This window comes from Hyla sarda, chromosome 11 (genome assembly GCF_029499605.1).
Source record: "Hyla sarda isolate aHylSar1 chromosome 11, aHylSar1.hap1, whole genome shotgun sequence".
Lineage (NCBI taxonomy): Eukaryota > Metazoa > Chordata > Amphibia > Anura > Hylidae > Hyla > Hyla sarda.
Genome location: NC_079199.1, coordinates 28,899,950 through 28,913,465, shown reverse-complemented (window position 1 = coordinate 28,913,465; position 13,516 = coordinate 28,899,950). Strand labels below are relative to the sequence as shown.

Here is a 13,516-nt window from a genome sequence, read left to right as displayed (position 1 = left end):
AGGGGATATGTATGTATGTGCATGTATGTATATATATATATGTATATATATGCGTATATATATATGTCTACTGTTTGAAATTGAGTATGTTCATAGTACCTGTATATACAATGTCCCGAGGGTGACCATTTAACCTTCTATTCCTTTCGCATCATACCTGAATGCCCTGTAAACCTCCTGAGAAGAGACCTCACATGTAAACTCAAATTACATATCACTGCATCCCAGTCCAGGTTACATGTCACGTCTGACCTCGCACCCATAGTCACACCTGCAGGGTACTAACATTATCCTGTTATGTCCCCGACCCAAGTCCCACCTGAGGTAGACCCCATTGTCTGGTCACATGGAGACCATGATGTGGGACACATTGACTGTACACCATACAAGGCAAGACTCAAACCAGACATCCTCCCGGTCTACCAAAAACAGTACCCCTTGTCATGTAAAAAAAAAAAAATCAAAGGTATCCGCCCTATGATCAAACATTTCCTACACAATAGAGTTTTAGAACATACTGTCTCTCCCTACTGCACTCCAATTAATACTGTCTCCAAACCCAATGGTACTGTCTGTTTTGTACAAGACCTGAGAGCCATCAACAGACTAATTGTGTCTATTGCCCCTATAGTTCCTGATGTCACCCAACTGTTGTCATCAATCCCAGCACAGGCAACTCATTTTTCTGTCCTCGATCTGAAGAATGCTTTCTTCTCGATCCCAGTGGACAAAGAGACCAGACTCCTTTTTGCTTTTTCCTTTGAGGGACTACAGTTAACCTGGTGTACAATGCCCCAGGGGTATGCTGATTCACCAGTTGTGTTCAGCATTGTCCTCCAAGCCTTTATAAAATCATGGCACGCCCCCCAGGGTTCTGTTCTCCTCCAAAATGTTGATGATTTGTTAATGTGTAGTTTCTCTGAGGAGGCCTGCCTTGAGGATGGGGTTGTGAACAGGTTGAATATCTGGGTTTTGTTCTGCCAAAATGGAGTTGAGCAAGTCTAGAGTCCAGTCTGTAGCGGGCCTGGTCACCCCGCACGCCCAGAAGGAAATGCAATCTTTCTTGGGTATGATTAACTACTGCAGACAGTGGATTCCCGACTGCTCATAGAGATGCTACCCTATCGGGCAAACCAGATCTAATCAAATGGTCCTCATAAATGTACAAAGCTTTTAATGACAAGTCCAGGGCTAGGTCTCCCAGATTACAATTTGCCTTTCCAAATGTATGCACGAGACAATTGTAAAACCATGGCGGGTGTGCTGACACAATTTCACGGAGGCAAACTGCGTCCTTGTGCTTTTTTCTCAAAGGTGATGCCCGTCTCCGTACAGGGGATGCCGGCATGTCTGCGAGCTCTTGCTGCCTGTGCTATGATTGTTGAACAAGCTACCATCATCAATTTAGGACATGACACTGCCTTGTACACTTCTCATGATGTTATCTCTCTCCTTAAAGGCCTACATACACAACACATGTAAACACAACGGCTCTCTGGATATGAGGCAATTCTCCTCAGTAATCCATCCTTGAAAATGGTGTATGCCTCCCCTACATATGGCCCTGCACACTAGTTGGCCTGAAAATTCATGATGATGTGATGCCGGACATACATGACTGCTTGCCAGTCATCCACACTGACGCCTCACCCAGACCCGACCTCTCTTCAGTGCCCATACCTGATGCTCCAGAAGTCTTTGTAGATGGGTCATGTACACGCCCCAATGACAATGTTTACTATGCCAGTTATGCCATTGTCCAATTACCTGACATTGTCCTCAAGGCCCAGTTCATCCCCTATAAGTCCGCACAAGCTGCAGAACTCATCGCCCTCACAAGAGCCTGTACACTTTTTGATAAGAAACCTGTCACCATTAACATGCACTTACCCTACCATCACAATTAGTCATCATTCACTGCAGGACACACACACGTGGGACTGATCACATTTCAAAGGGCAATGCTCTAGCAGACCACACTGCCAAACTGGCTGCTACACAACAACCCGTCTCACTGATGTTACCAGTTCTTACACCTCCTTCACTCGTAGACACACAACTTCTTCTCTCTCCAGTCCTCTGTTCCCGAACAAGAGGAATATGATTGGTGTTATCCGGTATTGCAGAAAAATCCTGTAACAGGATTGATCTGCAAAGAGGGGACACCATGCATAACCCAACACAGTGCCCCAGTTTTATTGCTCATTTCCATGGGTAGGCCTTTCCCGACTCCATGGGCCCAACGACCACTTATAACAGAAGAAGGGGACCTCGACCAGATAAGGGAACAATATGTCACAGACCTTATCCAAACCCTTGATAAAGTAGAACAAAATGTTGTCTGTAATTCTCCTTCTCTCCCACAGGAACCAACACACCAGTTCCAGGAAGGCGACACTGTCCTGGTTAAAACTCTGTCGAAAGGAAAGAAGCCCGGAGACTTCACCTTTGGACCCCCAACCACAGTTGTTGCCGTGACGAGGACGGCGGTTCTCACGGAAGACGGAATCCCTTCTTGGATTCACGCCTCTCGGATCAAACTCGTTCAACATCACCCAAAGGAGGTAATAACGGGGGCAGACAGCCCTGACCTTGAAAGCCTACCGAAAGATGTACCCGCTGATGCCCTGGCCTTGTTCTGGCAGATGGTTGAAGAAACTAAGTCTCCTGATGTTTGCATTAATGACTTTATTGACTTTGATACACCCCACGGTGACTCTACAGAATGAATTAGAGAGACACCCAAACAATAAGTTCCTGAAACACCATATAATGTTAGCACAAAACCTCACTGCAAAGGATTGTTGGATATGCACCCATGCCCCTGTGTCTGCCCAAAGCATGCCCTACTTTGCTATCCCTGTGCCCTCATATGAATTATTTCAGGGAGACTGTTTTGACATGCTTGCTGACAATGAGACACCATATGCAAAGAACTGAAACACCTCAGTGGGTATTCCTATAGTAGGATGGGTGGGGCAGCCATGGTGGCAGGGAAACTTAAGCAGCCCAGGCCTAGGACCACAACAAGTGTTGGCTTTCACGGGGGGTTCCTGGGTAACTCGAGTGGTCACACATATACTAGACCTAGGAGCAATCCCCACAGAAGGAATGAAAGTTAGTTTTAACAGGACATCCGCAAGTACTGATCTTCTTAAACCCAGCCAGATAGAAAGGTACTTACATGACCCAAGGTGGCCAAATAACACCCTCATTACTCAGGCTACTCAAGATGTAGACTGCTATAATATAACAGGACACCAACCATGTAATGACACGTCAGAATACCAACTTACTGAACCAACATGTAATAACCCAGATGTGGGCTACTGCGGTAGATTAGGACAGATACCTTCCTGGTGTTACTTAACAAATGCCTCTAGACTCATTGACATAGTTAATAAACTTATCAATCAACATTCCTCTTTCTGGGAGCTCCCACGAGACATCTATTGGGTATGTGGTAGGGAAGCCTACAAGTGGTTGCCGGTAGGGGTCAAAGGCACATGCACCCTAGCTAGACTTACCCCCTCCACCTTTGTCATATCCAACGACGACATTGACATGAGAGCAGCTCCTAAACACATGTTATACCGAAGAGCAGCAGATAACAAAGAAAGGGAAAACGGTAGGCCACATGTTGTACAAATGGGAATAACCAACAAGCTTTTTAGCACCATTTTTATATATCCAATGGTGATGCAAATATGGGATAAGTTAGTCGAAGCCACTAACTACCTCGACGACCAAATATATGACATTTTAGAAATTACTAATACCTCTGTGTCCGTGCAAAATCAACTGATGATAGTGACTAACCAACACGCAATAGTCTTGGACTATCTCACAGCAGCTCAAGGAGGGATGTGTCAAATCATAGGTCCTACTTGTTGCCATTACATAGACACTTCAGGAACAATTCAGATGCACCACCAGCTTGAGAACATACAAAAATTGAGGGACAAATATGCCAAAGACAATGAAATCAACAGGGATAAGTGGTGGGGGGATACCTTTTCAATATTGAATCCCGCTACCTGGCTCAAGGGCGTAGGAGGATGGATAGGGGGCGTTCTGCAGCTCATAATACACATTACTGTCATTGCCCTCATAGTATATGTGTCAATAAAACTTATTTTCTTATGTATGAAACGCTGCAAGCCAAGACCTGCTGCAGATACTAAAATCCTCCTCTCCACCTCATCAGACACCCAAGTCCCTCTACTTCACCGTCACTCAGCAGAAGGCTATACTGCCTACATAAAGACTTTTCAAAAGAAAATAGAAAACAAGAAAAACCAAGTTGTCTAAAGTGACAACTGGTTTTAAGAGGGGATTGAAGGGTACAAGAGTCTTGATAGAATAATACAGATCTGTAATGTTGTATGATGTGTATCTTAATTCTGTAATCTTGTATGATATATCTTGATTCTGCCGTTTGTAACCGCAAGGCTCGTATCGTACTTCTCGTTATCTCAACTGCTGATTCCTAACTGTTGTGCACGTACATCCTGTTCTTGTGTTCTGCTGACTTGTAACTATTAAGCAACATGGTATATATATGAACGTTGGCAAATAGTAAAACAGAGCGTACTTAGACGGCATCTTGTGTGCATGTATTTTTTCCACACCTGACAAGACGCTCTCCTGGCCAGTACAAGCCTTAAGCCAAATTGGACCTAGTACCAGGGGTACAGAAAAGACAGAGAACCAGTACCAGGGGTACTGAGTAGATTATACAGTTATACCTTTCACTCACAATACAAGTCTGTGAACAGCAACAAGGATGCAAAGGGAAAGAAACTTTTGAGAAAAACCTAGCAAGGAGGAATTCATCAAATGGCGCACACCAGCCTGACTGAGTGCGCAGTGTGTTTTTATTTTGCACATTGACCTGTGCAGAAATGATAACATAAAAATTGCACAAAAATAGATGATCTGCGCAGGCTTGATCATTTTTCTTGTTGTGCACTTCCAGAGGACAAGGTTAGCAGATGAACTGGTTGCGCTAATGTACATCAGTAACGAGCTAGAGTAGGAATGTGTGAGAGCGTTTTATCCTTTTTGCACTATCCAGGGGATTCCTGGGCACTTTCCAGGGGAAACATAATAAATTCTGCTAGGAAACAAGACACAGCGTTCAGCACAATATTATCATAGCCGCATGATACAATTAAGAAGATATGATACATTGTACCGCCTGCTACTTTTCTTCACTTTCTATGTCCTGGATAATAAATTCTTTGCAGCAACTGGCAAAACCCCCCATCAACGATAAGAACTGACTCCAGCCATATACAGTGGGGATCAAAAGTTTGGGCACCCCAGGTAAAGATTTGTATTAATGTGCATAAAGAAGCCAAGGAAAGATGGAAAAATCTCCAAAAGGCATCAAATTACAGATTAGACATTCTTATAATATGTCAACAAAAGTTAGATTTTATTTCCATCATTTACACTTTCAAAATAACAGAAAACAAAAAAAATGGCGTCTGCAAAAGTTTGGGCACCCTGCAGAGTTAATGTCTTGTACTGCCCCCTTTGGCAAGTATCACAGCTTGTAAACGCTTTTTGTAGCCAGCCAAGAGTCTTTCAATTCTTGTTTGAGGTATCTTTGCCCATTCTTCCTTACAAAAGTCTTCCAGTTCTTTAAGATTTCTGGGCTGTCTGTCACGCACTGCTCTTTTAAGGTCTATCCATAGATTTTCAATTATGTTGTGGTCAGGAGATTGTGAAGGCCATGGCAAAACCTTCAGTTTACGCCTCTTGATGTAATCCCCCATGGATTTAGAGGTGTGTTTAGGATCATTATCCATTTATAGAAGCCATTCTCTCTTTAACTTCAGCTTTTTCACAGATGGCATCAAGTTAGCATCCAAAATTTGCTGAAATTGTATTGAATCCATTTTTCCTTCTACTCGTGAGATGTTCCCTGTGCCACTGGCTGCAATACAACCCCAAAGCATGATTGATCGACCCCCATGCTTAACAGTTGGACAGAGGTTCTTTTCATTTAATTCTGTTCCACCTCCTTCTCCAAATGTATCTTTGCTCATTCTGGCCAAAAAGTTAAATTTTAACCTCATCGGTCCACAAAACTTGTTTCCAAAATGCATCAGGCTTGTCTATATGTTCATTTGCAAAGTTCAAACGCTGATTTTTGTGGTGAGGAGGTAGAAGAGGTTTTCTTCTGATGACTCTTCCATGAAGACCATATTTGTACAAGTATCTCTTTATAGTGGAATAGTGTATCACAACTCCAGCGTCTGCCAGATCTTTCTGGAGGGATTGTGCAGTCAAATGTGGGTTTGGAATAGTTTATCTCACAATCCTGCGAGCTGTTCGGTCTGATATTTTTCTTGATCTTCCAGATCTTGCTTTACCTTCCACTGTTCCTGATGACTGCCTTTTCTTAATTACATTCCGAACAGAGGATATTGACATCTGAAAATGTTTTGCTATCTTCTTATAGCCTTCTCAAGCTTTGTGAGCGTCAACTATTTTCAGTTTCAGATTTCTAGACAACTGCTTAGATGAACCCATGGTGCTGATTGTTGGGGCAAGGTCAGATGAGTCTGGGCATTTAAAACCTTTGAGATTGGCATCACCTGGTCTTCCCAGATGATGATTGAGAACAATCCATGACACTGGCAGGTCTCAGCTTTGCAAAGGGGGCAGTGCATGCTATAAATTCTGCAGGGTGCCCAAACTTTTGCAGATGCCATTTTTTTTTTGTTTTCTGTTATTTTGAAAGTGTAAATGATGGAAATAAAATCTAACTTTTGTTGACATATTATAAGAATGTCTAATCTGTAATTTGATGCCTTTTGGAGATTTTTCCATCTTTCCTTGGCTTCTTTATGCACATTAATACAAATTTTTACCTGGGGTGCTCAAACTTTTGATCCCCACTGTATATCCCACCCCTTGACAGATGCAATTGGCACGATATTGTCAGTGTTATTGACTTCACTTGTAAGTTGCCCTAAAGGGGTTATCTGGTGGTAGGGGGAATTTTGTGAACTATGCCCATTTTGTGGGACATAAAAAAAATAAGCCTCTATTCACCTCCAGCGCTCCAGTGTCCTGCTCTGGTCCTTTTCCTGTGCTAGAGGTATTGGGCCTAGGAGGCACCCGGGCCCAATGTGTTATACCACTGCTCAGCCAGTCACTGGCCGAGGTGGGACATTGCTGCGGCCAGCAAATTGCTGGGCAGCAGTATGACACATAGGGGCCGGGCTCCTCCTAGGCCTGATACGTCACACTACAGCTCAGGAAGAGGATTGCATTGGGGGGGGGGGGGGGGGGGGGACCAGAGCAGGTCACTGGAGCGCTGGACGTGAGTAGACGCTTTTTTTTAAAATATATTACACATGGCATAAAAACCACTTTCCATCAGATAACCCCTTTAAAGGGGTACTCCTCTGCTCAACGTTTGGAACAAACTGTTTTGAATGCTGGAGCCGATGCCGGGAGCTCGTGACATCATAGCCACGTGACATCATGCCGTTACACCCCGCCCCCCTCAATGCAAGTCTATGGGAGGGGGCGTGACGGCCTTAGGCTGGGTTTACACTGCAGAATTTCTGGCCAGAATTTCTGCCGGAGATCGAGCCAGCGGCGCTAGGACCGAGCAGACTGCATTGCTGCCCCCATAGACTGCAATGCATTTCCAAGTGGATCTTTTGGGAGATCTGCTCAGAAATGCATTGCCATCTATGGGGACTGCAATGTAGTCCACGCGGTCCTATTGCGGCCAGCTCGATCTCCGGCAGAAATTCTGCCCAGAAATTTCAGTGTGAACCTAGCCTACGGGTGCGTTCACACTGAGTAATTCAAGAGGAATTTACTTGATTAATTCCTCTTGAATTCTCTGCTCCAAATTAAGCAACATCACCTCTTCCCATTGACTGTAATGTGTTTTACGCTTTCCTGTTCACACTGCGGAAATTCCACTTGCGGATTTCCTTTCCGCTTGAAGAAAGAACATGTTTATTCTTCAAGCGGAATCTGTGAGCAGAAATCAATGGTAAAAAATGTTTCCGCGCGACACCGTTTTTGTACAGAATTTGCACGGAATAGAGGAGGAAATTTGAGCGTAAATCTCGCTTAAAAATTCTGCTGTGGGATTTTTTTTTTGCGCAGAACTTGCCGTGAAATTCCGCGCTGAATAGAGGATGAAACAGTTGTTTTTTTTTTTTTTTGCTGGCCTACAGCCGCCAACTAGAATTTCCCTTTATTTATTTTTTTGTCACACTGAAATTGCGCGCAAAAAATAAATGCTGGTTGTAGGGGGCAGCAAAAAAAACAAACTGTTTCCTCCTCTATTCTGCACGGAATTTCACGCCAGTTCCGTGCAGAATAGAGGAGGAAACAGTTTTTTTTTGTTTTTTTTTTTGCTGGCCTACAACCACCATTTTTTTTTTTGCGCGCAATTTCGGTGTGACAAAAAAAATAAATAAAGGGAAATTCTAGTTGGTGGCTGTAGGCCAGCAAAAAACAAAACAAAAAAACCCACAACTGTTTACTCCTCTATTCTGCGCGGAATTTCACGCCAATTCCGTGCAAGTTCTGCGCAAAAAAACAAAAATAAATTCCACAGCAGAATTTTTAAGCGAGATTTACGCTCAAATTCCTCGGTGTGAAGGTACCTTAAAACTAAACGTTGCAATAAACTACATTGACATCTCCCCCCTGCAGCGGTTGACAGAGGGGTCATCATTTCCGTGGCTCCAGTAACAAAAGTGTGTGCAACAGTCAGCAAGTCAGGGCAATGCCTGCAGCACACAGAGATTCCTGTGCTTTCATTTTAGCACAGGAGGAGGAGGAGGAGGGGGGGGGAGGCGAGCCCTGAATATGAGGAAGTGACGACTCTGTAGAGTTAAACAAGACTGAAAACAAGTTTTTTTTTCTTCGTTTTTTTTTTTAATGGACTAGGAGTTGTTGGCTGGTGAGAAGCAACTCAGGGTGTGGGCCCTGCTGTGCGCCACTTAGGCTGTTTGACTACTGATTTTGTGTTGCATTGTTTTTGTTGTTTTTAAGGGATCTGATCTTTACTCTCCTGAACTTGTGTGGAGTTTGCAGGGTACAATTGACAGTGGCAGCTGGTGCGGTGCCTGCAACACACTGGACAGGAGGGCACTGCAGACAGCCCAGCATTCACCGCCCTGAGACTATCTACACTACAAGGATGCCCCTGGAGCTTGCAAATCTCCAAAAGGTTTGTGCATTCCTTTATTACTACTTTATGGCATATTACTTAGTCCTGATTTATGGATTGCATGCCTTCTTTGGAATACAGTGGTCCCTCAACATGCGATGGGAATCCGTTCCAAATGGACCATCGTTTGTTGAAACCATCGTATGTCGAGGGATCCGTGCAATGTAAAGTATAGGACAGTGGTCTACAACCTGCGGACCTCCAGATGTTGCAAAACTACAACACCCAGCATGCCCGGACAGCCAACGGCTGTCCGGGCATGCTGGGAGTTGTAGTTTTGCAACATCTGGAGGTCCGCAGGTTGAAGACCACTGGTATTGGAGGTTATACTCACCTGTCCCCGCCGCTCCGGACCGTCACCGCTGCCCTGGATGTCGCCTTCCATCGCTGTCACCGTGTCCCCGATGCTCCGGCAAGGCCTCTGCTTCTCCGGCATCCTCGCTCTCATTCGCCGCTATCACGTTGCTACGCATGCCGCTCCTATTGGATGACGGGACGGCGCGCGCAGCGACGTGATGACGACGATGGAGAGCGCCGACAATGCAGGGGATCCCGAAGAGGACGCGCCGGAGCCCCGAGGACAGGTAAGTGATCGTCAGCGGACCACACGGGCACCGTAAACGGCTATCCGGTGGTAGCTGAAGCAGTCTGTGCTGCCGGATAGACGTTTATGCGATGGCCCCGACATACAAAAGCATCATATGTTGATGCTGCCTCTGAGAGGCCATCGTATGTTGAAATGATCGTATGTCGGGGCCATCGTAGGTCGGGGGGGTCACTGTATCGGCTCAATGGTTTTTGTGCAGCACCAAAAACTTTGTAGGTTTCATGTGTAAGGGTGCGTCATTTCTGCTACAGATCTGCTTCAGCAGATTTTGCTGTCCATTGACTTCATTGGGTAGTAAAATCTGCTACAGCAAATCTGCAGCAGAAAATATGCAGGTGTGAACGTACCGTAAAGGTTTTGGTGTTGCAAAATTTAGTCTTTTAAGTGAGTCCTGCTCCGTACACGTGCAAGCGGCGACAATGTTTCCATCAAGTCGCAGCAGAATCTGCACGACTATTTTACTGACGTTCAACTATGCAGGAGTCAAGTATGTAACGAATGATATGTAACGACTTGATATGTTCCTTATACTGTACATAGACCAGTTTAGGGCATGTAGTGCATAACCGAGATATTTGTCATTTTGTTTGCTTGCAATGCAAATATTCCAATTTTTCCAATCAGCGCAATGATTTTTTTCTTTATTAAGGAAGTCGTCTGTTTCCAAAATGTTTGTCCACTTATTCTCTATGCCAGGGTTTCTCAACCAGGGAGCATTTGACTGCAACTCCCAGCATGCCCGGTCAGCCTTTGGGCCATGTCATCATTGTATTGTAGTGAGCAGTGTCTCCCAACTAGGGTGCCTCCAGCTGTTGCAAAAACTATAATTCCCAGCATGCCCGGTCAGCCTTTGGGCCATGTCATCATTGTATTGTAGTGATCACTGTCTCCCAACTAGGGTGCCTCCAGCTGTTGCAAAAACTACAACTCCCAGCATGCCCGGTCAGCCTTTGGGCAATGTCATCATTATATTGTAGTGAGCAATGTCTCCCAACTAGGGTGCCTCCAGCTGTTGCAAAAACTACAACTCCCAGCATGCCCGGTCAGCCTTTGGGCCATGTCATCATTGTATTGTAGTGAGCAGTGTCTCCCAACTAGGGTGCCTCCAGCTGTTGCAAAAACTACAACTCCCAGCATGCCCCGTCAGCCTTTGGGCCATGTCATCATTGTATTGTAGTGAGCAGTGTCTCCCATCTAGGGTCCCTCCAGCTGTTGCAAAAAACTACAATTCCCAGCATGCCCGGTCAGCCTTTGGGCCAAGTCATCATTGTATTGTAGTGAGCAGTGTCTCCCAACTAGGGTGCCTCCAGCTGTTGCAAAAACTACAATTCCCAGCATGCCCGGTCAGCCTTTGGGCCATGTCATCATTGTATTGTAGTGAGCAGTGTCTCCCAACTAGGGTGCCTCCAGCTGTTGCAAAAACTACAACTCCCAGCATGCCCGGTCAGCCTTTGGGCCATGTCATCATTGTATTGTAGTGATCACTGTCTCCCAACCAGGGTGCCTCCAGCTGTTGCAAAAACTACAATTCCCAGCCTTTGGGCCATGTCATCATTGTATTGTAGTGATCAGTGTCTCCCAACTAGGGTGCCTCCAGCTGTTGCAAAAACTACAATTCCCAGCATGCCCGGTCAGCCTTTGGGCCATGTCATGATTGTATTGTAGTAAGCAGTGTCTCCCAACTAGGGTGCCTCCAGCTGTTGCAAAAACTACAACTCCCAGCATGCCCGGTCAGCCTTTGGGCCATGTCATCATTGTATTGTAGTGATCAGTGTCTCCCAACTAGGGTGCCTCCAGCTGTTGCAAAAACTACAATTCCCAGCATGCCCGGTCAGCCTTTGGGCCATGTCATGATTGTATTGTAGTAAGCAGTGTCTCCCAACTAGGGTGCCTCCAGCTGTTGCAAAAACTACAACTCCCAGCATGCCCGGACAGCCTTCGGCTGTCCGGGCATGCTTGGAGATGTAGTTTTGCAATTAATTAGGCAATTTATCATTATGATCATCATTAATTAAGCATAATTAATGATGATCAAAATGATGTTATGCGAATGCTATGGCTATTTCCATTCACCGACAACATTCAGAGATCTTAAGAGGAGGTGACTAATCCAAACATTATGTATAGACAAATGTTATATAACTTTTCAATAACAATGATTCAGCTTAATTTGCATAAAACACTTTGTCAGAGCAAAGAAAAAAATGCTGCAAGCTGTTTTGATGCCTATGGTGCAAGTACATGTACTTTAGATATCAGTCTGCAGAGGTGAGGATTTTTACAGGACCTGCAAACAAGTCACTGGGTACAGCCTATGAAACTACACCCTTTTTTTGAATTTTGGTTTTAGTTATTAGGTCACGTACTATGTTTTTACATATTAGGATTAGAGATGAGCGAACTTACAGTAAATTCGATTCGTCACGAACTTCTCGGCTCGGCAGTTGATGACTTTTCCTGCATAAATGAGTTCAGCTTTCAGGTGCTCCGGTGGGCTGGAAAAGGTGGATACAGTCCTAGGAGACTCTTTCCTAGGACTGTATACACCTTTTCCAGCCCACCGGAGCACCGGAAAGCTGAACTAATGTATGCAGGAAAAGTCAGCAACCGCCGAGCTGAGAAGTTCGTGACGAATCGAATTTACTGTAAGTTCGCTCATCTCTAATTAGGATGTATCTGGTGCTTAGAAGGTCTTAAAATACAACCTCAGATGAACAACAACCTATGACAAATTGCAACATGTCATTATTTAGTAAAAAACAAGGCCAAAATGCAGAAGCAGTGTATGGAAAAGTAAGTACATCCTTATTTCTTCCATAGGAATTAAGAGGGTAAGTAGCAACAAGGTGACATTTTGTGGGCAGACTTTTCACGGGACATGCTGGTACTAGGATCACTCGGTAATGCGCATTCTACATAGACGGCAATGCATTTCCAAGTCAGTCGTTTCTTTCTGTGGAAGCTGGAATCGGAATTTCTGCTGCAGGTATTTCTGCCGCTGAATTTTTCTGCCAAATTCCGCCATGTGAACATAGCCTCAGCGTATGTTCACACGTAACGTATCTGCTTTGGGTTGCCCATAGCAGAAAATCTGCAACGTATTTTGCTACCATTGACTTCAATGGGTCAGTGGAAAATCTGCAATAGTGATAGATTTGCAGATTTTCTGCTGACCTATTGAAGTCAATGGTATCAAAATCTGCTGCGGATTGTGTGGACCTACCCTAAAAGAGCTGTGCAGAACCCAATGTCCACAAACCTCAATGGGCTAAAGCAATGCTGGGAAAAAAGGAGTGGGCCAAAATTTCTCAACAAAGACATGAGACTGATGAAGTTATACAGAAAACCAATACTTCAAGTTATTGCTGTTAAAGGGGTACTCCCGTGGAAAACAGTTTTTTTGGTCCCAGAAAGTTTAACAGATTTGTAAATTACTTCTATTAAAAAAATCTTAATCTTTCCAGTACTACAGAGGAAATGGTTTTCTTTTTGGAACACAGAGCTCTCTGCTGACATCATGAGCACAGTGCTCTCTGCTGACATCTCTGTCCATTTTAGGAACTGTCCAGAGCAGCATATGTTTGCTATGGGGATTTTCTCCTACTCTCTAGTTTTTCACAGATGGCTTTTCCATTTAAGCTTCTGAGGTTGTATTTGCCTAATTTTAAGACCTTCCAAGGATCATCTGT

The 13,516-nt window shown here is 44.5% G+C and overlaps 1 protein-coding gene across 10 annotated transcripts in view; it reads left to right on the top strand.

Moving 5' to 3' along the window:
* Positions 1-13,516, top strand: part of MIDEAS (mitotic deacetylase associated SANT domain protein) — a 143,167-nt gene that overhangs the window by 20,388 nt on the left and 109,263 nt on the right. For 7 of the 10 annotated variants that reach the window (XM_056547117.1, XM_056547118.1, XM_056547120.1 and 4 more), the window contains exon 4: positions 9,043-9,220. The exons of 1 other annotated variant lie outside the window; for it this stretch is intronic. The gene's annotated coding sequence lies outside the window, so the exon portion shown is untranslated. The remainder of the gene's footprint in view (positions 1-9,042; positions 9,221-13,516) is intronic. 2 more of the 10 variants (XM_056547121.1, XM_056547122.1) reach the window with 2 other exon arrangements.